The sequence below is a fragment of the Cucurbita moschata genome, unplaced genomic scaffold, assembly GCF_002738365.1.
Source record: "Cucurbita moschata cultivar Rifu unplaced genomic scaffold, Cmos_1.0 Cmo_Scf00007, whole genome shotgun sequence".
In the NCBI taxonomy this organism is placed as follows: Eukaryota; Viridiplantae; Streptophyta; class Magnoliopsida; order Cucurbitales; family Cucurbitaceae; genus Cucurbita; species Cucurbita moschata.
The window spans coordinates 893,239-905,934 of NW_019268523.1; the positions used below are offsets into that span (position 1 = coordinate 893,239).

At 31.7% G+C, this 12,696-nt stretch overlaps 1 pseudogene; it reads left to right on the forward strand.

Moving 5' to 3' along the window:
• The first annotated feature begins 614 nt into the window (after positions 1-614).
• Positions 615-6,680, forward strand: LOC111445456 (annotated as a pseudogene).
• The last annotated feature ends 6,016 nt before the right edge of the window (positions 6,681-12,696 follow it).

The window sequence follows — 12,696 nt, forward strand, 5'->3', positions numbered from 1 at the left end:
CAGTTAGGTTGAATCCATCAGGAAATTCTGCCCTTTGAAATATATATATATATATGGTCCTCATTGACTCTGGACTTTCTTTCAAGGTTTTAAAACGCGTTTACTATAGAGAGTCCAAATTTGACTTTGATACCAGTTGTAATAGATGGTCTAGCCTGAGAATTGTTACAAATGGTACTAAGTCATACACCGAGCGGTGTGGTAACAAAAACGCTGAGCTCTGAAAGGGTGTATAAACCTCTTCCTAGCAAACACGTTTTAAAATCACGAGACTAATAGTGATACATAATAGATCAAAGCAGACAATATCTGCTAACGGTAGACTTGGGTTGTTACAGATTCTTTTTGAAGACTTGAATAGAAATTGCAGTGTAAAATATAAATGCGACGTTTAAGTAAGTGATTCGAAGATTTGATTTTTGATCGATAGTATAGCTATGATTAGATCTCACACATTGCAGATATTAAATATTTTCATATACCAAAAAAAAAAAAGTTATAAAATCATTTTAATTAATAAGTAAGTTTATTTAATTTTTTAAATAATAATAATAATAATAATAATGGAGTAAACTAGAAGATGACAGTGGAGAATGAAGATATTGGGGTTAAAACTTATGGCTGAGAGGAGAGTGGATGAAATAAAATTAGGAAATAGAGCGTAGTAGAGTACATCGACATCCAATGGGTAAAGCATCGGCTCTGACTTTCTCTTTGATTATGGTTAAACAATTCCCGAAAGCTAATCATGTCAACTCCACATGGCATTCAGATGCTCAGATCTTCTTCGATGCCGTTACCATCCTTTTTCCACTACTTTTCTCGCCATACACAACCTACCTAAGATAGCCAACACCTGCTCACGTAAATTTCAACCGCATTTGGGGAGTTTGATGCCTTTTCTTTTCTGTAATGTATTGCGGATTTTGACCGGTCATTTTCTGCAATGGTGTAGAATTTATCGGTAAGGGAGGTTCGAGAGGAAAACATGAGCTCCTGGAAGGCGATAATCGCGCCTAAAAAGAAATTGCATGGTATCGATGATGAGTTGCAGAAATTGCTTGATGCTAACATGGACGACGTGGCCGCCAGACGCCGAGCGCGGGCGGCGTTCAAAGGAATTCAACTCAGCATTGATCACATTCTGTTCAAGGTATTCTGGTTTACTGTTTCTTTCTTAGGTTCATGTTCGTGTTGTTATTAAGGTGTTGATCGATCTTGGATAATTCGTTATGCCTTTATTTTTGTTTTTGTTTTTAGAGTATATTTTCTATGGGATTTCAATTACTTCTTTCGTTTTTCTTTTCAGACACCAAGCAATGGATTGAAGATTGAAGAGGTAATATCTAAAATTGAATATCTTTTGTTTTTTAATATGTTTAGAACTTGATCCTTTGTAGAAATTACTCATAATAATGAACTTGAAAAATGAACCTCTCTTTCTCATGAAGAGATTCGTTATGCTTCACGTTTACTGTTATTTGAACAAGTAAAATCACATTTTCGTTCGAGTGGGATAGTTTTACTCTTTTACATGTTTATAAAGTTTTGAAAAATCCAAACACCTCATAGATAGATAGAGGTAGGAATTATCAAACGAATCACACTCCTTCGTATAGACATTTCTAGTCCTTTCTAGAGAATAGAAAGAATAGATTTGGCCCAAAAAATAGGGTAAAGCATCCATTTTATCCCAAAAAATATGGAGAACATAGAAAGTCTCATTCTTGTTGAGTCTTGACTTCCTGTTCTGGAGCTTGACCTGATGATAGGTTCCAGATTTCATAATGATTTATTTCCTTATTTACAGTTCAGTTAACACGAAAGTTCAACCGATTCTGAAAATTGGTATGAATTTGTGAAAAATCACTGATTGATGGTAATGGAATAGAGGTTCCGGAGCTCAATCTGGTTCATGAGTGAAAGCGATAGGAATCCGAAAATGAAGAGAGCAACAAGTATTTATCAAATCTGATATTTTCTGGGTATTTCTAATAATATCAAGTGTTATTCCGATTTTGGCATTTCTTATTTCTGGAGTACTAAGATATTGATATCACAAATACTGATGATTCTGATGAATCATCAGACGGATTCACCCATTGCCTGTCCCAGATTGATCTCTGTCTTCGTCTTTAAGATTAATTCACCCGAACCTTCTTTCCCTCCTGGTCCTTAACGAAAAAGAGTGAAAGCAATTAGCTGTTTTGCTATCGGATCATTTGTCAATAAAAGTCGTAATGCTGAATCACCTTAAGAAAAAGTAAGATTTGGATTACCTTGTTGATCAAATATCTCAAGACAAGAACACTTGTTTGAGATTTGAATCACTCCACAAGTAAGATCGATCATGTTAAGCTTGAATGATTCTGAACATGCAATCTAAACTATATAGAATTACAAAGGAACTTTGCCCTTGGCTAACGGAAAAGCACAAATTCTCTTTACATTTTTCAAATCTCTATTTTCTTTATATCTTCCTTGAAGTTTATATTGCACGATTGATGCCTTGGTTCATATCAGTTTATCTGTGCTTCTTGGAAGTCTATGCAATCTCGTTTGCAAGCTAAGACAATCAATTGTTTTTGTACAGTCATATGAAGTCAACTCCAGAGGACTGAGTATATTCTCAAAAAGCTGGATTCCAGTGACTGTTCGTCCTAAAGCAATGGTGTGTTATTGTCATGGCTATGGAGACACCTGCACATTTTTCTTCGAAGGCACGTGGCTCCTATCGAGTAGTAGAAATGACCTAGTATGTCATTTTGTATACTATAATAGGAATTGACTTTTGTTTTGTGGTACTGTATTTCAGGAATCGCAAGAAAGTTCGCATTGTTAGGATATGGCGTCTTTGCTATGGATTATCCAGGTTTTGGTCTTTCAGAAGGTCTCCATGGCTTTATACCAAACTTTGACAGAATTGTAGATGACGTCATTGAACATTATTCCAAAGTGAAAGGTGAGTTAACTTGCCAAATTTTGTTGTTAACTAATCTGAAAATGATTGTAGTAGTGAGGAAGCTGGACAATTTTCCTTGAAATGGATCTTGAGGAATGATATTTTGCTTGATCCTTAAAGTTAATATTATACTTTATCTCCTGCTGCCTTAGGGCACCCGACCAATATTTGGAGGAATGATGTAGATTTCGATTGTAAGAATTTAGAACAGCAAAATTCTGACATGCACGTAGTTATATTATATACCTCTCTGGAAGGTATCAGATATGATATGATAAGTCGCATGTGTTCGATGTCCTGTATAATTCTTGCATCTAAAGATATTGGGGGCTCTTTTGTGTGTGTAGTTCTGGGTAGCCCTTCTTCTGGTTTGGCGGTGTCCAAGCATGAATAGGATGAAAACATAGAATAGCCTTTTGGACAGCGATTAGCATTGCTTGCAATAAAATTCTTGTATTGTTTCTGTGTTCTGTGTTATCTGTAATTTTTGTGGTTTGTATGAGTACTAAGATCCAACTTGATTTCTTGTTGAAACCTTCATTTTAATATTGCCTGGCCTTTTGCTTACCTTGGTAACTTATGCAAATAGAAAGGATCTTACATATCGTCCAAGATTTCTTTATTTTTACTTTTAGAATAGATTTGTTTTGTAGAAAATACATTCTGTAAAATATTTGTTTTACTTGTGTCTCAACAGAAATCATTCAAACAAATAACAAAGTTTTTCAATGACAACCCTTTATTAGAAATTTATTTACTTGATTCCAAGGGCAGAGAACCCGGCGTTTAGTGCTCTCCCCAGCTTTCTCTTTGGGCAGTCTTTGGGGGGAGCTGTGGCTCTCAAGATACACCTAAAACAACCTCGTTCATGGGGTGGTGCAGTTCTTGTTGCGCCAATGTGCAAGGTATCTCTCTGAAAAAGATTTTTCTAGAACACTCGCGTTGTCTGTGGGGCTCCAATCAACTCAAAATTTCTTTCTAGATTTCAGATGATATGATCCCACCATGGGGAGTTTCACAAGTATTGATCGGAGCGTCTAAATTCCTTCCAAAGTACAAGTTGGTTCCACAGAAAGATTTGGCTGAGGCAGCTTTTAGAGACTTGAAGTATAGAGAAATGGTTTGCCCCTTGAGCAGAATGTTTATTTGAACAAAATGGTGGTATTACAAATAACAAATGCATGCCTTTGTTCTTTTTTTTTTTTCTTTTTTTGGGAGGTGGTGTTGCGCTAGAAGTTCACATAGATTTATTCATCCTATTTTTAAGTGAAGTGTTTAATCTATATGTTAGCAGATATGTTTATTTATCTTTTGCATTTCTGTGGATGCAGACAACATATAATGTCATTGCATACAAACATAAACCTCGCTTGCAGACTGCAGTAGAGATGTTGAGAACTACGCAAGAACTAGAACGCAGACTGAGAGAAGTATGCTATATTCACAACCTTTCAATTATGATATATATTTTTTTTCCTAATATTTTGCTCCACTGCTCTTCACCGCACATGTTTCCTTTTTGTCAGGCAAGTAATGCATTAGCAAAGCTTATATAGGTGTAGATTAACGTAAGGATTATATATATATATATGAGTCTAATTACTATGTTTAAGCCTCAGGCATGCGATATGATTAAAGTTGTTCAGTATGTTCAGTGTCTTGCAAGCTGGTCTACTGCCTGCAAACAAGAAAAGGGTTCCAATCTAAGAGAATAAGAACAAATGAACAATTAGAAAAATATTTAGATATAGACGTCCTAAGCAGGGGTAAATGTAGCCATGTAGAACACTCCACCTCTAAAGATTCCGTTATTTTTCTTAGTTCAGATTCCCATGAAAACAACAAAAAACCAACCCTCCATAAGACTCCACCCCTCCCCCTAGGGCCAAACAGACTCCAAGCTGTTCCTAATCGATCGAGTAAACTAGAAACTCCAGAGCAAATGGTCCTAGTCTTCAAATGCCTTCCTATTGAGAATGCACCATTGTAGCCTCCAAAAAGATGGAAGACTGCATTCTAAATCCAATCTGTAATACCTTGTCACACAGAATTTAACCTTCTTAGAAAATTTTTACATTCCATAATGTGGAGAATAATAGTGCGGAGAATAACATGGACTCAGACGCAGAGGGGCAGGGCTACACAAGTGATTAAAGGAAGAGCTACAACAGAACCCTTTTGAAGGAGCAAGGAAGTTTAATCTATTGATTACATCCTGTTCAAGTAAGGTTGTCTATAAACCTTGTTAGTTCCATAATTCGTTCTTATACAAAGCCTTTCTTTACTCTTCTTTCTCCATTCATAGGTTATCTGAATAAATCATAAACTATGTCTGATGACCCCACAACTCTTTTGTTCCCAAAACTCAAATTGTTGAAACCAAATTATTGACCATTCGAGGCCTCCAAAACATTTTTCCAAGCTATCAGCTTGATAAGAAAAACTCTCACCCAACTCCCACCTCTTTCAAATATTTCTTGAGGATAAAAAAAAACTTAGTCAAATACTTGGAACCAGGCATAGGCAAAGACCAGATGATCCAAAACATGATTCACTTAATGTGATGGAATGAATCTGAAATCACATATTTAACATAATTTTGAATGTTAGACAAACAAGGGGTACAAGGGACCACACATCGCTTGAAGTCTTCTCAAGCATTCTCAAGCCTCACCGGCCTCGTAAAATAGCACACAACCTAGCTTGTTAGAAACTCTTGGATTCCTCTCCCTTGGTCTGGCCAAGCAAAAGCCAAACACCTCATAAAAGCCTCTCCAAACTGCACAATGCAAAATATCATAGCATATATCCTTGTAGTACTTGAGAGAGTTTATCTTCAACCATATCTTATCTCTCCCTCTTCCTTTGATCGAAGGATATATATTTGCAGTAAGTAAGAGTAATCATGTGATCAACTTTCACAGATATCCTTGTTTTACATCTCGTCAAGTCTTTCTCAACTGCTCCTATTCTCTTTGTTGACCAGTTAGAGAGCCTTATTGTTGACTCCGTGTTTGTACATCTGATACATCATTGAAATGCTTAGTTTCTTGTTGGAAAAAGACCGTTCTATCACAGAATGCAATACAGTTTCTAATTTTCATTGAAGAGTCTAATTCCTTTAAAGATACACTGTGACTTTTATTGCAAATTCATTCCAGTTGTTTCAAGTACATAAAACACAATTTCAAGAACTAAATCAGTTTATTGAGATGTCTTCTAGGTTTCCCTGCCAATATTGATCCTGCATGGGGAGGCTGATACTGTAACCGACCCATTGGTAAGCAAGGTGTTGTACGAGAAATCAAGCAGTACAGATAGGAAGTTAATACTTTACGAAGAGGCATGGCATTCTCTTTTAGAGGGTGAGCCAGATGAAATTATAGTCCAGGTATTAGATGACATCATCTCATGGATGGACGAACGCTGCAAGTAACGGTTTTGGTCACCGACTTATCGACGTTCTTTCGTGTATGATTTGGTGGGGAAAGAAAGGGAAAGAAAATGCCATGGAGAAGAGTTTGGAAATTATGTTATGGGCTTACAGCGTCAGGAAGCTGTTGAAGTAATGTATTAATAAAAATTGAATTGAAACAGGCGGACACTTTGAAACTAGACATCATTGCTTCTGTTTGTGGCTCCATAAATCTCACTTGGTTTGGGTGAAAGAAAGCTTAATGGTATGAGTTCAAGAACCAGCCACACGCTACTGAAGGGTCTTTCTTTCATAATTTGAACCTTTCATCATTGTCTTGTTCACTGTGGCTAAACTGAATGGTTTTATTATTTATTTATTTATTTATTATTATTATTTTTTTTTTTGAAAAAACCATTGTTCTCGAAGACATTTTTTTTTTTAATTTAGTAATTATAAGTTTTTTTAAAATTGTGTGACATCTTTAGCAATATAAGGGTGTGGAAGAGAACGAAACACCCTTTGTAAGGGTGTGGAGATCTCTACCTAGCGTTTTGAAAACCATTAGGGAAAACTTGAAAGAGAAAGCCCAAAAAAGACATTATCGGCTAAAAGTGGGCTTGGGCTATTATACATATCCAAATGAGAATTGGTTTAATTTTTAGTGATTCAATCGTAGAAACTTTAAAGCTGGCTTGAAGCAATCTTATATTGGGTGATCTCTTAAATTTTTTTTTAAAAATCATGTAAGTGATAACATAGCAGATAAAAGAATTTGTATTGATACGTGAGAACAGTCAATTTTAGAAACACTTGGGGGCCGAGCAATATGGTCTTGTCATAGTAGGGGATGCTAGGGAAATCCAAAATCTTAGTTCGAGTCCCAAACAAAGAGTGTTGGCTCGTAAACCCTAAACTCTAAACTCTAAAAGGATACCCACGAGGATAGCCACTTTAAGAAGCACTTAAAGACAAGTAGGTAACACGATCATATCATCGATAAAGATAAAGAGTTCTAACTCCTAAATATAAAGCGTTATATATTGGATGTGACACTTATGTCACAATAGACTTTACATGAAATGTAAAATTGGGCATCGAGAAACTTTGAATGAAGTGGTTCACCCACTTGGTTATTTGTGGTTGTGGCTCTGCAAACATCTTTTTGAAAAGCTTTGGTTGTCTCCTTCACAATCTCCATCTCCATCTTACATTATATCATCAAATATTTTTCAACCCAAAATCTATTCAAATCTTCCACAGTTCTTTCATTTCCTTTCCCCCCCATATTTCAACGGATAAAACTTCTATTTTAAAGTCAAGTCAACATGCTGTAAGTCAACGCTTTTACAATTCAATATAACAATGTAAATTCATATTTACAAAAATGCCCTTCTTATATTATTATGCATTGACATTTTACACATATTTAGATTCTTCTTATTATTTTTTTTGGTTATTTTATAAATTTACTCTTTAAAAATTACAAATTAAATTTTTTTTTTTAATATTTACTAATATATTGAATAAAAATTGAGAATTTCATATGTAAAAAAGCAATTGATTTTTTTTTTAATATTAAAGTTGACAAAAATTCCAACTGAAATGTCAAAATTAAAATAATTGGAAAAAAAATATAAAAAGTCATTTATTTATTTTTTAAAGTTAGAAATGTGTTGCATAATTATAAAAAGTTAGTGGAATAATATTCATATTATTTCAGATAGTTGCCGCATCACATTTCGCTTTCCACCATGATGCTACATTAATATTTTTTTTATTTAATTAATTTATTTTCTTGTTACCTTTTTAAAATTAATATTTCCAACTTTGATAATTAATATGTAAATAGGAAATAAAGAAAATGAAAAAATGAAGACAAAAAATACTCGAAGTAATAAACCACATTAATTAAGATTATTATTTAATCAAATTTGTTAATTTTATACCTAAATTACATAAATATCCTTAAGTAAACCTGTGCACGAGTTGAGGCTCTCCTGTCTCGTGTTGGTAACACGATGCATGAGTTGAGTCTCTCATGTCCTGCTACTCCCCTCTCCGTAGAACGTTAAACAGGTAGATAAATAAGAGTTGTCATTATAGAAATTCTAAAACTCTAAAATTTCAATTACGGTATTTGTTCGATTCATCATTTCTATTTGACACGAGCATAGCTTAATTAATCAAACTATTACTTACCCTTTATTAAAATTGTCGTTTTGATTCTCTCTGTCATTTTTGATGTTGCTCCTATATTGATATCTAGTATGAATTGATGTGATAGCACGATCGGTGAAAAGGACTTTGGTTTCGATGGAGACAATGTTTGGGTTTGTATATGTGTTTGATCAACATCAAGGATCTATTATTGACCATCTCTTTCTCAAAAATCTTATCTAATATTCATAAATATGGAGCCAAAGACCATATCTTGTTGATTCCATTGACATCCTAATGGGGTGCTTTGAAAGCTCAGTTTCTCTACTTAATCTTCCTCTCCCCAAAACTTCAAGTTGAACAACACTTGGACTCCACAATTCTTTTCTTTCTTTCTCGGTGCTACCACGGAATCTCCACGACTCAACTATTTCATCGACTACACCGACACTCTCTTTGATATCAATTGCTTTTCCATGACAAAAATCCAACATTCACTGAAGGTCGGGAAGAAAAGCTCTAATAATTATGATATGTTTGTTTGTTTACTCTCCTACAAAAAAAAAAATACTGTTTTGAAAATATTTATGTGATATGATGTGGCAGACAACTTGATAGACTCAGGGGACATGCTAAGTCAGCAATCCATTAATTTAATTATTATACTAAATAAAAAAAATTAAATTAAATTATAATTTTTTAAAATTTTATAAATTAAATAAATATAATGTCCTAGCTAACTTATGGTTTAACTGATTAATTATTTCTTGTAATGAGTACAAACCATAGATTAATTTATTTAATTAATGATTTAAAGATACACTCCCATTAGTTTCAACCCTCATTTTTTTAGTGAATTGTCAAAGGGTATCATTAAAAATTCATACAAATTTTATTAAATTAATTTAAAGCCATGAATTTTTACTATATGCTTTTGTTACATAATTATTATTTAATGATAGAGTCCATTGAAATTATATTATAAAAATATTTAAATACACTAAAAAAAATAATATTTTACCTAATTTTGTATCATTTTCATTAAAATATTATATCGTAATTTTTTATTTATTTAATCCTAATTTTAAATAAGATTTACTAATTTTTTATTTATTTGAATCCTAATTTTAAATAAGATTTACTGAGTAGCTTCCAAGATTTAAATTTATTAAATTGAATGTGATTTGACATTAATTAAGCATAGTTATCCACTATAATTTTATATTAATCCCTAATAATAGAACTAGATTAGTATCACATGAATAATAGAAAATCAAACCTACTTAAGTTCTACCTTATTTAATTTTACAAAAAATATATAATTTATTTATTCATAATTAATTTAAGGAAAACTTTTTATTAAAATTTTAATTTCTCAATCTAATGATTATTGAGAGAATCTTAAATTATTTTATACAAATAAAAAAATAATATTGAATTTAGATATGGGTCTGGGATTTTTTTAAATATATTTTTTAAATAATAATTATTTAAATAAATAAGTAATGATGGATACAGCCACTTGAAAAACACTGAACGGTCAGATATTAACATCTTTTTAGCAGATTTAAATAGGAAAATAATATTATGTAGGCGTGAAGCTAAAGCACTTATAATAAATTATAATATCTATTACTTCTCTTCATTATTTTGTTTAATTATGTGAAAGAAAATATTAAAAAATAATTAAAAATTCTGGAAGTGGTGGAGGGGGAAAAGGTCTTCGTATATATGGTGGCGCATATTTATTTATTTATTTTCATTATTTCTTTTATCTCATCATGATTTTTCTCTTCTCTTTTATTAAATATTTATATGTTTATGAGAAAATAATATGATATTGTCCACTTTGAACATAAATTAATTAATTATAATTTTAAATAAATGTTGGTAGTTTGAGTTTGTGACTGTGGCGGGGCGACCCTTTCGATCTTGTGAGACCCAAACACTAATCAAAAGACTAAAGGTCCTACTAAAAAGGCGCGTGATCTCGAACTATATAAATTTATATAAAAAAAATATAATGGGTGATATTAAAAAGAATAAAAAAAAAAGGGGGGAAATAGGGAGAACCCATGTGAGTTAAAAGGAGTCAAAGCACTAAGCATCTAGTTGTTATTATTAATTATAATAAATATAATAATAAAAATCTTGAAGTTAGTTATTTAAGAAGGAAACCCTACTTGGAGCACTTCTTTCAATCCCCACTCAAATCCGCTCGTGCAAGTTTTATTTTAAATAATAAAAAAATGATTTATTATTTAATTAACCGTGTACAATTCCAATCATTATCGGCTCTTCCATGGTGGAACTTCGATTTCCACGTGGACAAATATATATATTATATATATTATAGATCATCGTTATAATATTTGAAAAATATATTATTCATAGAGTATATCTTATATATTATATTTTAATATTCTTTCTTTTTCTTTAATTTGATTTATAGTATATTTTATTTTATTTTTAATATTTAATTAATTTATATTTTTTTTATTGGTAGGTATTAATGGGTAACTTGTATCCTGTTTAAAGATTATGAATATGAGTGAGAATACACAATACATACCTTTAATTCTAATTCTGTTTTTATTTCTTATTCTTAACATGGTATCAGAGTATCGATCTTGGTATTCTTAAATATCAAAATTTCCTCTATCTCGGAATCAGCCAAATCCACCTTTAGAATTTCAGATGTTAATTTAATATATCCTTATTATATTCATTAATCTGATAAGTCATGATATTCATTTGTTCCAATCAAATTAAATGGAACAAATTGTCAATTCTGGAGTAAATGAGTTATGCATGCTCTTATTGCTAAAAAGAAAATTGGTTTCATTGTACAATTGAAGAACCGTCTCAACATGCAAATTCTACCGAATTTGAACTCTGGAATCAGTGCAACAGTATGATAATATCTTGGTTAACTCATTTAGTTGAAACAGATATCGCTGAGGGTATTATTCACGTCAAGACAGCTGATCAAGTGTGGGTTGATCTTCATGATCAATTCTCACAAAATAATGCTCCAACAATTTTTCAGATACCAAAGTCGATAGCAATGATGTCACAGGAAACCATGACACTGTCAGTATATTTCACCAAACTCAAAGCACTCTCGGATGAATTAGAAGCATACCGCACACCATTTACCTGTAATCAACGTTAAATACATATTGATCAACGCGAAGAAGACAAGTTAATGCAACTACTCATGGGGCTCAATAAATCTTATAAAACGGTGAGATCTAACATATTAATGATGACTCTGATATGATATTAAGTTTGAAAGTAGAGTTTGTATAACCTAAAATTGCAAACTAGATATTTTTATTTTAAAATTTACCATTTTCTCTTTTAAAACTAGATTTTATAATTATAATTGTGAGACTTCTAAAAGCATAATGATTTTAGAACTAGTGTATATATATATATATATATATATATATAATTTGCATGTATAAATTTTCACTTTCATTTTCAAAATTTTCCAACCAAAAGCTGCTTATCCCCACTGATCTTTTGATTTTCATTATTATTTATTTTAAAGAATATATTTTTAAAATCTCCATAAATATTTAATATTAAATTATTTGCCACTAAACAACAGCTCATATATTGTATTATTTACTAATTAAATTAATCCAAGATATAAAAATCAACTTTTTTTTTTATTTAAAATTTTTATTTCCATATTTATTAATATTGAAATGGACAATATCTCAAGATTTTTCCTTTTTTGGATATGGTCTATAAATATTATTGTTTATAAGAAAAGGGACTGAACTAATAGTTGGCCTTCCTTTTCAATTTTTATCACATATAAAATTAGACTTTTAATTATAATTACAAAAAATAAAATTGAAGTCAAATAAATCTGTCTTTTAATTTTAATTTTATATTTAATACATTTAACTGTAGATATAAAATTAAAATTTGAGTTCAATGGAACGTTAATGTAACCACGAATTTAAATCGAAATCTCCTATATCTCTTACAATATGGTTATGTTGCTTACTCCTGTAAAAACTATCTTCACAGATCAAGACGAGTCTTTCAGCATGTTTTGTCTTCGCTCACATGCATTTTTAAAAAGTTCTAAAGTTTTTTTTTTCAACCAAAACATGTTTAATCATAGAGTTCCCATGATTGA